We start from the raw sequence: 15,261 nt of genomic DNA on the forward strand, positions 1-15,261 counted from the left end.
AAACTCCGACCAAAACTATCACGTTACCATACATAGCAGGCGTGACCAAAAAGATCTCCAAAATTCTAAACAAACATAAGATCCAAGTCCGATTCAGTACAGTGCATAAAATCCGTGATCTGATTCCATCTGTGAAGGATGTCGTTCCTGACTTACAGTATCCTGGAGTCTACAAATTGAGTTGCATTGGTGGTGATTGCTACATTGGAGAAACGAAACGTCATGTTTCTGATCGTGTCCGCGAGCACAAGTCAGATCTGAAACACGGCAGAACTGATTCTTCTGCCGTTGCCGATCATTGCTACAACTCGGTGGGCTCTCATGAAATTGTCTTTTCCGAGACCAAGGTTCTCTGCAAACCTCCCGGCTACCATCAAAGGTTTGTACACGAAGCCATACAAATATACAAACACAGACATAATTTCAACCGTGATGATGGGTACAAACTTAGTAATCATTGGAAAGATGTTATCAACCACGCAAAAAAGACTTAATTACACTTTTTTGGACCATCTTATCTGACAGGCACTATTTTACTTTACTTTACCGAGTGCTAACATCCCCAGTGTTTAAAAGTTCTCTCTGCATTGTTCAGCCAGCATTGGTATAAACATGGGCATTTTCGTTCTTTTTTCTATCATGTGTATCAGGCCTCCCCTCCCCCTCACTGTCCAATGCGTTGGCGTGTGCAGCAGCAACCGCGTCCAACCGTCGTCCATCCTTTTGGCCCCGCCCCCCCTCCCCCTCCCGATGCGTTGTACTTGGCACTCCGTGCTGTCTTTGAGCCCCGCCCCCCTCCCTCCCGATACGTTCCATTCATTGGCTATCACATTTTGATGAGCCCCCCCTCTCCTCCCCCCTCAACTTGCTTTTAAGGGATTACATCTTGAATCATTGCCTCACTTGATGCAGCTAATCCGGCTGTGACGGTCCCACCTGATGACGGAGACTTGTGTTGCCTCCGAAACGTCGTGATTTTTGTTTTATTTTATTTTCATTAATTTTGATGTTTTACCTACGTGACTTTACCGAAAAACCTAAGAATATAGTATTGCTTTATTGTATTTTAATTGTCAGCCAACACCGGTTACAACCCCAGGTCGAAGTGCACCGATTGTTCTCTTTTAGCCCCGCCCCCTCCCCCCAACACGTTCCATTCCCTGGCTACCACATTCAGATAAGCCCCCCTCTCCCCCTTAACTTGTATTTAAGAGCTTGTCTCTTGGAATTTTGCCTCACTTAATACAGTAAATTTAGCTGTGACGGTCCCACTTGATGACGGAGACTTGTGTTGCCTCCGAAACGTCGTGATTTATTATTTTATTTCTATTATTATTTATATAATTTGTATTATTTATTTTTACCTACGTGACTTTACCGAAAAAACCTAAGAGAGTGAATGAACTCATTAGCACGGGTTTTTTTCCCAGTGCAGCTCCAAGACCATGGAACGCGTTCGCCTACGATAAAAAGACAATAGGAATAGTTAGTGCTATTTAAATCTGCCCTGAAAACTCACCTCTTTATAATGGTCTTTCCCCCACTGTTTTGGTCGTTTACCGCTGGCTCTGTCTCATTTCCTGCTTTCCATACACGGTGCATTGGGATCCTTGGATAAAATGCGCCTTAAAATGTAAATTACTATCATTGGTCACATCAAGTTCTTACATTAATGAGCAGTACTTGCGGGTACATCCATTGCGGGTGTCGCAGGTGTCGAGACACCCCCAAAGTGTTTAGATATCAGAATCAGAACATTTATTTATACTGGAGGAATTCCGATGAGATATAAGCCTCTTTTGCACAGATCTCCAGGAGGAACATGTGGGGTAAGAACGTTACAACAACAAACAATACAAGAACATGAGAGTATTGCAAGGTACAAGAAGAGTAAACAAATCACCCAAGAACATTCAAAACAAACTAAACCATCCCCATTCGACGAGGCGAAGCCCACTGAAGTATTACGTTTCAAGTGTATTTTTGTTCAAACAACACGAGCACTCAATAAATCAGCACAGTCTCATTGTCAACAGTGACCTGGGTCTCCAGCATGACAACAAACTCAAGAAACAGAAAAACAAAACAAAGTACTGAACAACATTAAATGTCGATTTAAAGCTTTCGTGACTGCAGGGATTCATCTTCTTGGTTCTTTCGGTAAAGTCACGTAGAAGGGAAATAATAAAATAATGAAAATTAAACATAATAAAATAATTCTCACGACGTTTTGGCCACAACGCAAGCAGCCGTCCTCAGGTGACATGTTCTTCACCTGAGGACGGCTGCTTGCGTTGTAGCCGAAATGTCGTGATAATTATTTTATTATGTTTTATTTTTATTATTTCTCTTCTACGTGACTTTACTGAACAACACTTGCCCCAAAAGTCTATGTAAGGCTACAGGGGGGGGGGGGGGGGGCGGGGGTGGATCTTGGTCTTTATGTGTGCGTGTATGCACAGATTCACGTGTTGCTCAATGCATTATCGTCTCCATACTTGAATTGGTGTGATTACCAGCAATGCAGTTTTGATTCCTGGTCAGGCAACAACATTTCTGTGGCAAACGGTACCTGAACGTGGTTTGGAACTATGTTAGGTCACCCTAGCCTAAAATGAGCATTGTACCTGGCCGTGGAGACATATGCGGTCCTGCGTAATGCTGACCACATGCACTCTCATCGAGCCGCGCTGCCTTCATAGCTGCTCGCCAACAACTTAACAATACTGAAGGGAAGCTCATTGTGCTTTTTGAAATTAGACTTGGTAATTTCTGTGGACGTCTAAATAAAATAAAAAATTACTAACAGTTCAAATGAGGTCCATGGTGATTGCCGTTATTGCGTATATATGTATAGTCTCTGCTTTATTCTATATGGCCGATGAAGATGTGGTATTTGGTACGGACGCTCTTGCCAGCACTTCAGAAATGAGAATTGGAGCTGGCCAATTATTTATAACAAGTAGCACTGTTATCTCTCCGCATGCGTGGTCTAAAGTGCACAATTAAATTGACCCATCATGCATCACGACCTACCCTGTTGCCGGACATGTTAACACAGCAAGTTAGCCCAATAATGATTACATGTTTATGGAGGTATTGCCATGTTCATTGTGCACAACAAATCCCGAAACCTTAAAGGTGTACGTAACGAAATACTGTATGTGTAAAAGGGCTGCAGCAAAGCATTTGAGAGAAAATAAAAAATGCACATACAATGCAAGTTGCATCGCAAAACACTCAGTAAACAGAACTTGTCAAACTTGCTGATTCAAATCCCTCCTGAAAACTAGATAATCGAGAATTGTCTTCGGCAAAGTAAGCGAATTATGTATTGAAGTACGTATTTAATCTCATTACAAAATTAGACCCTTTGTATTTTTTTTAACATATTTGGTCAGTGGTTCTTGATGAATGGGGGAGGAGTGGGACTGGCTCAATTGCCACTGATGTTCATTGTCGCCAGGAACCGGGAATCTGACTGATCCCTGGGCTCATGTGACAAGGGATTATCACTCGCTTAATTATCCCTTCCACACAACAAATCCAGACAACAAATAGTGCAACGACAACCATTTGTTTCGTTGTAATCACTTGCTGCTTTGATAATTATGAAATACATGTTAATGAATGCAAAGGCTTAAAGGTTATTGAATACATCAAAGAAACAAATGATAATCTAACATTATCTTCAGCGTTGCCGTGTGCTATGTATTATTTAGTGTTGTGTCGAATTAGAACCCATATATAAACGAAAGATCTTTGCCTATGCACATTTAGCATTTCGACTGCATTGGTTCAAGCATATTTGACTGCTGATGAGACAATGAATGTGCTAACCGGTCCAGGGATTGATTGTGCTGAACCAACGCTGCTGAAATGATTAGCTGACAGAAGACCGTGGTGGCTGATGGGTAATGTATGAAAACAATCGATTATCAAAAAAGACCATGATATTAAACGAAATTCGAAGCTTTAATGACTGCAGGAATTGCTGTTTGGTTCTGTCGGTGAAGTCACGTAGAAAGAAATTGGCATGCTATTGTTTTCCAAGGAGTTACAAATAAAATTAATAAAATAAAAATAAAGGTCACATTGTTACCAGTACAGATTGGACAAAAGAGCAGTAACCATGGTTTCTGCAACTACAGGACTGGTGGTTGCCAGAGATGGGTTTCTTTTTCTGGCGTATGGCTTTCTACTGAAATGTATAAGTCCACGTTCAGATCAGAGAGGCACAGCGTGTCTTCCTCATGGGAAGCCGAGTTGATGTCTCCACTGCCTCCACTGCATTTCCGAAGTTTTCAGTGGTTCACAATGTGGTCTACGGTCGGGTTCGTATTCTCTACATTGCCATGCCACTGGGTTTTCTCTGATTTTCCCCTTGAATGCGCAGCGGTGGCATCTGACATGGTTGGTTAACCATTTCCCATTCCAAAGACAACTGTGTACTTTATCGGTGCGTCTTCGGATTGGAAGATGTACCGAGGCTCTCACAAGGGGCGTATGGGAGGGCGTGTGGCACAGTTTGGTGCCAGCTATAGTAGCGTGCGGTCGTGTCGCTACAGTTCTCTGCATTGAGAACAATGCTTTTAAAAACAACGGTGCCACTATGCCTCTCCAAATTAAATTAACGCTAACTGCTTGCACGTTCCGAGATTCAGCGGTGAACGAGACCCCCACCCTACAACTTGCAGTCGTCTCAGAGCTGGAAAGGTTTAAGATTAAATCTGTCAAATATCAGCGTGAAAGTATGAGATTGCTGACAGGCTTTCACTATCACCACCAATGCTGAATTGGCATCACCATTAGTTCACCACATTTTTTTGGGGCGACAAATCTCATTGTCATATTTATGGCAATCAATGTCATTTACCATTTCAATTTATCATCGCCATTGTAACCTATCTCGACTGTCATAATGCGTGCAGCAACACAGCCGAGCGGTAGCACAAAAAAAACACTTGTTCAGAGGGTCATGGGTCAAATCCAGCGGCAGGCCTGAAAAAAAACACCTTGAGGTGTATTAACCTTAAAAATTCGCGCCGCCTGCTTCACAGTTGAATTCGAAGATCCGGTGGTGTCATTTTCAAGGGTAGGCAATTGTTGCGCCAGCGTCATAGTGCCAATTTTGATCAAATTTGAACAATGACCCAACAAAATTACTCCACGTAGCAAATTTTCAACGCCCCCCCCCCCACCAACAAATACCTTGCCCTCCCGAGTCACGTGGCTCAGTGAGTCTTTCCTGAGTAAGTGATCATCATAAAATAATTAGCAGCATCATCATCGTCGTCATCATCGATTACCATCAGCTTTGTTTGGGCCTTGATTCTAGAATTTTTATTTAAGCAAAAATAGCAACTCTCAATATTCTTTAGAAATGCAGAAATACATATTATCTGCGTAAGAATAAGTATACTGTATTCATATTTCTTCACCTTGAATTTGAAGCATGACATATATACAGAGCAGTGAGGAAAGATGCAGTTCAATATTGCAAATAAAAGTGGAATTTTTTTCAAGGTGAGAAATGTAACAACGTTGTAATATGGCCTTCATTTTAGAAGTGTGGGAATTTATTGGCTGCCAAATGCAATTACTCAATGTGTGAGATTAAGATACGGTGCGGTTCTTTCGTAGAGTCACTGGAAGACCCATTATAGAGCACGATAACCGTGAAAAGAACAGCCTCACATCCGTGTGCAAAGAAAGCACATGCCTGGTAACCACATGGCATGGATTATTTCAATGAACCGTGTACTGTGAAGACTTCTGCGTAGTACTCTGGCTCGACAAGGGGTTTACTTGCCTTACGGTGTAATTGGCACGATTGCTTTACCGCGTGATGATTTGTTACGTGAAATGTATTACCATTGAGTAGCTTACACGGAAGTGCTTCTCTGTTAACTTGCTCAGAATTGTCCGGATGTTTAAAAACCGCACGCTTTAAAAAAACGTTATTGGTGGATTGCGTTTTAACGGAAAGAAAAATTATCAACATTTGTCGATGATAATAGGGTTTCCCCTTTTTTGTGGCAAAACAGGTGTTATGATTTCGATTTAAACCTTTTCGGACTGCAAGGAATCATCTTCTTGGTTTTTTCGGTAAAGTCACGTAGACGGGAAGTAATATAATAATAAAAATAAAACATAATACAATAATTCTCACGACGTTTCGGCCACAACACAAGCAGCCGCTCTCAGGCGATGACTTTACAGAAGAGGTGTTATGATGTTAAAACACCGAACTGAAACCTTTTACAAGTGTAATGCGGGCGAAAGCGACCTTCCGGATGTGACGTCACGAGGAGGCGGAGCCAGGTGACGTGGGTGAAAGGTAGGGGGTCCTTAAGCGGGTAAACCGGAAGGAGAAGGCAGTCGGGGTGTGAATGGAAAGGTGTGGGGCCACGCGGGCGTACGAGCCGAGGGGGCACCGTCAGAAGCGGGAGCCAACCCTGGGAACAGTAGGGAGCTACTGGGAGGTGTAAAGCTGAAGACAGAGTTAGGCAGTAAGGCTGTGTGTGAGGGGCAGCGAGGTGGCTGCCAAGAGTCGCAGGAGCAACGAGAAGGCGAGACAGCACGAGGCTGTCAGAGCTGCAGCAGGAACAGCCAAGGGAGCTGTGTGAGAGTACAGCAGCGGAGCTGCTGTGGGGCTGCAAGAGCGACAAGAACAGCAGCGGGGCTGCTGATGTGGACTGGAGTGACATCGGAACCAGCACAGAGAGAATAAGAGAGACAGCCGTGTGGGAACGCAGTACGGACCGAATAAAGGACACTGAGCCAGAGATCGTGGTCAAGTCTTTTATTACACTGGGGTCAGAAGTGAAACGGCATGTCTAAGCAAGTAAGGAAGAAAATTCCCCCGCCGCCAGCATCGGCTTCTTCGTCCGACGACGACGAATTCCCTCCGACCACGGATTCTGCTGGGGTGGTGGAGGAGAGCACTGCTGAGGCGAGCACGGGGACGGGCGTGGAAGATGTCGGCGCGATGGCGGGTCCGTCAACAACATCGGACGCTGACCAAAGATGGCAACAGGTGGCAGAACAACTGAAGACACTCAAGGACGTCCTGGCGCATCTATGTCACCTCGTTACGCCAAGGACGACGATGGAACGAGAAGGTGCTCCACGGGCCGCCACGTTGCCTGCCCTGCCGCCGCCATTGGCCACGCGGCAAGAAGACGCCATCTTGCGCGCTCCGGGGCGCCAAACCGCCATCTTGGCCACGCCGCGGGCCGACGCCATTTTGAATTTGCCTCCAGAACAACCATCATTGGAAGACGGCGTAAAGAGGAGGGGCGATTGGAGATTGGAGCGCTTTCGCCTGCCGATTTTTGGCGGCGGTTCGTTCAGCAAGATGGACCGATGCGGAGGCCTTGGAAGTGTTGCCGACTCTACTGGACGACGAATCTGTTCGATTTTTCCGTTCCATAATGGCCGATAAGAAGAAGACTTTATGTGGAGTTTTTGAGGAAATGGCCGACGCCTATGAGCCACCTGACGACGCGCATCGGCGATTCGCTCAACGACAACGAGCACCCGAAGAATCGCCCGTGGCGTTCAGGGGTGCGGTGTTGGAGCTGGCCATGGCAGCATATCCTGACACGCCACAGGATCTGCTCGAGCCTCTCATATTGGGAAAAATGCTGGAGCTGTCTCGGGATCTGGGGATCCCCATGCCTGTGTGTGGGCATGAGAAGCTCACGTCCCGGGCGGCAGCAAAGTGTATGGATGCGCAGTTTAATCTCCGTCGCTGGAAGCAAGTGGCGGCATGGACGGGTGGGCCCGTCAAGGAAGGAGGCGCGATGGGGTGGGACCCCACAAGGGCGATCTATGTGCCGGATGAGCGGGGTCCACAGGAGCTGACGGCTGCCTCCTCTCCATGGTCGGGACGCGGAAGGCCGGGGCCGCGCGCTACGCCATCGGGACGAGGCCGCCGGGATGCAAGACCTGCGCTTCGGCGCAACGAGGCCGATTGCTTCCGCTGCGGCCGTAGGGGCCATTACGCCAAAGATTGCTGGGCCCGCTTCCCGGGTCCGCCGCAACAGGAGCCCACAACACCGGACAAGCCGGCCAAGGAACCTCCGAAACAGGCATGTCGGCACGCACCAGACACTCGGCAAGGCTTTACACCTCACCCACCACCTGTGTTGCGCGATCCTATTGTTGTTGTTAAAGAAAGGCCATCGACGGGGCCTTGTCATTCAGTTACGCAGTGGCGCAAATTGGCACGGAGAGTTGTCGCGGCCGCTATGGGTTCGTCCACTGTACCGGGCTCCATACAAGGTGTGGACGTGCGCATTTTGGTCGACTCGGGAGCGTCTGCGACTATTATATCGGATGTCATTTTCCATCTGTTGGGCATTCCGCCGGGGGCTGTGCGTCCGGTTTATGGGTCTTGCGTCGCTGCGAACGGGGGTAGTATGGGTATCGTGGGCCAGGTGGATGCTAAGATATCTATAGGGGATGTGTCGGCTTCGGGCGTTGTGTTAATATCGAGATCTTTGGCGGTTCCTTGCTTACTAGGCACGGATTTTTTGGCTAAGATGCCCATTTTGATTAAAATCAATGAGAATTGTATTGAATTGCCGGGGGGCCGTCGAATCTCGTTTCTGCCGTCGCCCTGGGGGCGACCTGCTTCGGCCGTACAGGTGCAGGCGCTGTCCGTCGCATCTGTGGACATCCCACCTGGTTCACAGATGCTTATGCCCTTGCAGTATCGGAAGCCCCTGCCCAATCGGCTAGGAGCATTAGGGGTCTTGTTGTCACCATCCGCCACGATAACAACGGGATTGGCGTTAGTTGGGGCACAGACCATCGTCCGGCCGGATCAATTACCGGTTTTACAGGTGCTTAATGCGGGGGTGGAAAACATCCGTGTTCCGGCCGGTACGGTTGTGGCACATGCCACTACGGCGTTTGCGACGCACGATTGTCCGCATCGCCGGGGAGTGGTCGCTGGTGTTTCCGAGCCAAGGGGTTCGGATAATCGTTGGATCGCTACCTTATGTGACGAAAATTCTTCCCTGTCCGTGGGGCAACGTGATGCGCTGCGTAAATTGTTGCTGACGTATTCGGATGTGTTCAGCTCCGAAGATTTGGATTTGGGACGCACATCGTTGCTTTCCCATCACATTGAGACGGGCGACGCTGCCCCTATTCGGTTAAATTCGCATCGGATGAGTCCAGCGGAGCGAGAACACGTTCGGGGGGCGGTGGAAGACATGTTGGCTGCGGACATTATATCGCCATCTAACAGCCCATGGGGCGCTCCTGTGGTCTTGGTTAAGAAAAAGGATGGCAACTTGCGATTTTGTGTCGATTTCCGGAAATTGAATAAGATATCGGTGGCAGATGCGTACCCCCTGCCGCGTATGGACGACTCCCTTGACGCATTGTCGGGGGCTAAGTTCTTTTCCACACTGGACCTCTCTTCGGGATTTTGGCAGCTTCCCCTTGACGAGTCCTCACGGGAGAAAACCGCATTCCGTACGCCACAGGGGTTATTTCAATTCAACTGCCTCCCGATGGGATTGAATGCGGCCCCTGCTACATTTCAAAGATTGATGGAGCTCGTTTTGACGGGGTTGCAGTGGGAGACGTGTCTTATATATTTGGACGAAATTATTGTGTTCAGCCGCACATTTGAGGAACATTTAACACGGCTGGAGACAGTGTTCACGAGGATGCGCTCTGCCAATTTGAAATTCAAACCAAAGAAATGCCACCTACTGCAACGGTCCGTCCGTTATTTGGGGCACATTGTGAGTGCAGAGGGGGTGTCCACGGATCCGGAAAAGACGGCGTGTGTCCGGGATTGGCCGACTCCGGCCTCTGTGGGGGATGTTCGGCGGTTTTTGGGATTTGCCTCGTATTACCGAAGATTTGTGCCGGGGTTTGCGACGATTGCAAGGCCCTTGCATCTCCTTACGGGTAAAGGACGGAAATTTGTTTGGGGAGAGCCGGAAGAGGCGGCCTTTCGGAGTCTGCGTGATCTATTGGCTACGGCCCCGACATTGGATTATCCCGATTTTGATCGCCCTTTCATTCTTGATACGGACGCGAGTGACACAGGTATTGGGGCGGTATTATCACAGTCTAAAGGGGGCGTAGAGCGCGTCGTGGCGTATGGTAGCCGAGTCTTGTCGCCTGCGGAAACACGCTACTGTGTCACTCGTAGAGAACTTTTGGCGGTTGTTTTTTTCCTACGGCAATTTCGACCGTACCTTTACGGTCGTTCTTTTATTGTGCGTACGGATCATGCGGCCTTGCAATATGCACTTAAAATGGACCAGCCATCGGGACAGTGGGCACGTTGGTTGGACACGCTGCAGGAATTTTCCTTCCAAATTCAACATCGGAAGGGAGTGCGCCATGCGAACGCTGACGCACTTTCCAGATTACCAGGGCGCGCCCCTTGTAAATGTGCGTCGGGGACGCATAGGTGTTCGCCGATTCTGAACCCCCCTCAGCCGCTTTCGTTGGCCGTCGGGAAGTCGGATACTCCGATGGAACCGGGACCGACTGATGGGGTTTTGAATCTGCCACGGTCTGTCTGGATTCGGGAACAGATGATGGACGAGTCGTTGTTGTCCATGCGGAAGCGGTCTATGAGGGACAATGGGAGTCCGAGTTCGGCTGTGGGGCCGCGAACCGCTCTCCGAGATGGTCTGCTTATGTGGCAAGAAAGGTTCCAGGAAAGCTGGCGTGTGGTGGTACCAACGTCCTTGCGATTTGAGTTGATTAGAACTCTCCATTGTGACACGCTATTGCATTTAGGGGTGCAGAAGACCTTGTTGACGTTGCAACGTCATTATTTTTGGCACGGCATGGCGACAGATGTCGTAGGGCACGTGCGCGCGTGCCCTGAATGCGCCCGGCGTAAGCCGCCTAAACATCCTTACGTGCCGCCTCTCCAGTCGATTCAGGTGTCTCGAGTCAATGAATTGGTGGCACTGGACATATTGGGACCCTTCCCACCATCGGCGAGGGGAAATAAATATTTGCTGGTAGGGGTCGAGTATCTCTCCCGTTGGCCGATGGCCTGGCCATTGCCCGATCAGTCGGCCGCGGCCATCACCGACGCCTTTTTGTTTGGGTACATTATGGACAAGGGGGCGCCGGAGAGACTCCTCACGGACCAGGGCCGAAATTTCTCTTCTAAATTATTGGCTGAAGTGTGCGCAGGCCTTGGGACTAAGAAGATACGGACATCTCCATACCATCCGCAGACGGATGGTATGGTTGAGCGGCTGAACAGGACATTGTCTGCCATGCTTTGCCATACTGTGAGTGAACAGCAATCGGATTGGGATCTGCACATCCCCGGAGTGCTTTCGGCGTACAGGATGACGCCCCATGCGGCTACAGGGTATTCGCCGTTTTACTTTATGTATGGTCGGGAAAAAGTGCCTCCGGTGGATGTGCAATTGGGTACTGGGGTGAAGGGACCTCGTAAACCACTCCCTGAATACATTCAGGACACGGTTCGCCGGGTTACGGAGGCGCGGGAAAACGCCCGCGTGGCTACGGCCAAAGCCCAGGCCCGGAACGAGCGGTATGCTCGGCGGTCTGAGGGGGAGTGCCCCTGGAAGGTGGGAGACCTGGCCTGGCTCCATTGCCCGCAGGTGCGGCCGGGGACCTCTCCTAAATTGCACAAACCTTGGCATGGTCCTGTGCGCCTCATTGAGGTTCCCAATCCACAGTCAGCGCGCGTTCAGTTTGGTTCTCGCCGTTGGTTTGTTCATACGTCGCGGTTGAAACCATATGTTGCTCCCCTACGTGATGCGTCATCTCCCAATGTTGCCTTGCCGGGGTCTGTTGCTGCCGACTCTCCCCTGCCTGCGTCCACTGATCTTGCTCGAGCGCCTGTCGTACCTGTTCCAGACAGGCCGACCGTGACACCGCGGGGGAGGAGTGGGCCTGTTCGGAGGGCACCTGCCAGGGCTGCGGGACCTTCAAGCCCGGCGACCCTTCCGACCCCGCTGCAGGCGCATTCGCGGAATACGACCAAGACTGATTCGTCAGGGACACGAGATGTCGGTGGACTTCCAATCGCAGCAGGGGAATTACCCCCTGTCATTTCTCGTGTTCCATCGCGTCCCCGTTCTACAAGTGGGCCGCCGACCGTCCGGGACGGGCCGGCGACCCGCACTCGTTCCAAATCGCTTACGTTTCGTTAATTGTATGTTGTTATTGTTCTTGTTCTTGCCATCGTATTTATCGCATGCTTTCGTACGTTCGTCGATGTTACTTGTGTGTTGTTCTTGTTGTTATATTGCATGCTTAGTGTCCTTTAAGGGGGAAGGTCGGTTCACCGCATTACGCTTTGGTGTTGTTCAGCCGAGGTCGGCTGGGTTTTTTCTATGGGGGAGGGTGGTGTAATGCGGGCGAAAGCGACCTTCCGGATGTGACGTCACGAGGAGGCGGAGCCAGGTGACGTGGGTGAAAGGTAGGGGGTCCTTAAGCGGGTAAACCGGAAGGAGAAGGCAGTCGGGGTGTGAATGGAAAGGTGTGGGGCCACGCGGGCGTACGAGCCGAGGGGGCACCGTCAGAAGCGGGAGCCAACCCTGGGAACAGTAGGGAGCTACTGGGAGGTGTAAAGCTGAAGACAGAGTTAGGCAGTAAGGCTGTGTGTGAGGGGCAGCGAGGTGGCTGCCAAGAGTCGCAGGAGCAACGAGAAGGCGAGACAGCACGAGGCTGTCAGAGCTGCAGCAGGAACAGCCAAGGGAGCTGTGTGAGAGTACAGCAGCGGAGCTGCTGTGGGGCTGCAAGAGCGACAAGAACAGCAGCGGGGCTGCTGATGTGGACTGGAGTGACATCGGAACCAGCACAGAGAGAATAAGAGAGACAGCCGTGTGGGAACGCAGTACGGACCGAATAAAGGACACTGAGCCAGAGATCGTGGTCAAGTCTTTTATTACACAAGGAATCATCTCTGCATTAACCACAATTCTTGTGGTCAGAGTGCAAACAAAAACATACTCTGATAATATATGCATTGTCCTTGAAACTGATTGGTCCACACCAGAGACAGCTTTCTTTTGAGCCTCGTCACAAACGGTGTGAGACCAGAGGACGCCAAAAGGCGTACAGCCCAAAGCCAGAGTAATGAGAGCTCGGGGTGAGCATCTACATCATGGGACATCCTTTGCCACTACCAACATACAGTATGAGAATAGGTTGTTGCCAGAAAAACGGGGAAAACCCTATTATCATGTTTTGGTACTGTCAAAGGAGGTCCAATGATGTAAACATTTGTCAATGTTTTTGGCAACTGCACTTTAACACTTTGTGCCATCAAAAAACACAAAAATGGTTGAGAAAAAGTGGCTAGGTGGCTAAAAAGGTCAGAGCAATGAGTACACTGCTCTGATTAAGCTGCGTTCTCAAACCTAGCCAATCGGTTCTAGATTTGAAGCTTTCGTGACTGCAAGGATTCATACTCTTAATTCTTTCGGTAAAGTCACGTAGGTAAAAAATTAAATTAATAAAATAAAAATAACAAAAAAACACGACGTTTCGGAGGCATGACGGAGACTTGTGTTGCCTCCGAAACGTCGTGATTTTTATTTTATTTTTATTAATTTTAATTTCATTTTTTACCTACGTGATTTTACCGAAAGAACTAAGAGTATGTAGCCAATCGGTGGTCTCAGTCCTGTCACTAATGACTGTAAACGATTAAATCATGACATTATAATTGGTTCCGTGTGAGTTGCCTAAAATGCCCGCTCAGAACATTTGACTGTTAAGTTTTGTTACGTGAAAAAAATTACCCTAGTACGCATCGCAAGTGGGAAAGTGGTTCTGCTCTTCGAGAGATACAAATGGATTCTACATCTCATGACAAGATGCCGACCGCAGAATGTGGAGAGAGAAAAATATAAAGCTACATGTATTCACGTTAGTATTCACCTGTATGTTTTGTGATTCCAATAGGGATACTATTGGAATTCATATTTGACTGCCTTTACAGGAAATATGACTGGAAACGAGTTAATATGCGCATTAAAATGAAACAGATTGTAATTTAATCTTCTGTAAAACCTCTGTGGCTGGATAAAAAAAACAATTACACTGTAGTATACGTTCATCTTTGGCGAAGAATCATACAGCAGATATATTCTAATTTTGTATTTTGTTTGTGTTCGGGTTTTATCTGCGTGTATGTATTGTCAGGTCTTGTTAAAAGGCCATACACATGGAGATAGAAATATCATTACTCGATTCATTTCAGACTGCAATATAAGACACATTACTATTTCATAAAAAAAGATCAACTTGCAAATGCTGAAGTTGTTTAATGTCAACTTGACACTTCAAATAAAACCACGTAGTTAAATAGTGCAGTGAAATCCGTCAGTGCAGTTACAGAACTCTGTATACCTATAACTGTTCAACAAATGTACCTGTGTGCCCAACAGGACCTGCCACGGTGGTGAGATGGTTACTACCGTTCATGGTATACAGGAGGTCGTGGGGTTAATCCCCACCTTGACACCTGTATATTTAGAGTTTCCACGTCTCTCTCCCCATGGTCGTGTGGAATTTTCTTTGGGCCCTCCGTTTTTTCCCTCCACATTTAGAAACATGCGTTTTGAGTATTTGGCTGCGATAAATGTCCACGTGACAAGCCACTTCGTTTAACTATCATTTGTGGCCAGGTCGCTTCTGAAAAAAGAGCTGTACAGTCCAGCAGGCCTTACCTGTTAAAATAAAACAATATTTTAGTGTAATAGTTTTAGACCTGGGATATTACAGGATTATGGACAGCATCGCCATGGTGCTCCAGCATCGCCTACGAGAACCACCGCACCATTTGCTGAAATCCACGGAATATTTTCTGGTAGCGCCTCGGCACTAGCAGCTGAAAAAAAAAAAATCGGCATTCCCTGGACAGAATCGTGGGTGGCTATGGACATGGCAATCAACAAGAACATCGTTGAGGAGCAGGCTGTGGATGCTCGGGGCTTCTCTCCCCACGACAACCATGGACCGCGCCACGCCGCGCTCGAACACAGCGTGGGAGACGCGCGTCCGTCCACCTTCCACAAATGGAAGATCAAATAATCATTCAGCTGCGAGTGTGGTGTACATGAAAATAAACTATTGTGCACATCGCTGACGAATGCGGGATCGATGTTACATCTTGGCGGTGTTGCTGCGATCCATGCAACATCTACTGCTGCCTTCTCGGATCAGTTGAAACAAAAAAATAGCGTTCATACATGACTCGTTTCAAAACTGTTGTTTTTC

Source organism: Lampetra planeri, chromosome 51 (assembly GCF_965212315.1).
Source record: "Lampetra planeri chromosome 51, kcLamPlan1.2.h2, whole genome shotgun sequence".
Classification (NCBI taxonomy): domain Eukaryota; kingdom Metazoa; phylum Chordata; class Hyperoartia; order Petromyzontiformes; family Petromyzontidae; genus Lampetra; species Lampetra planeri.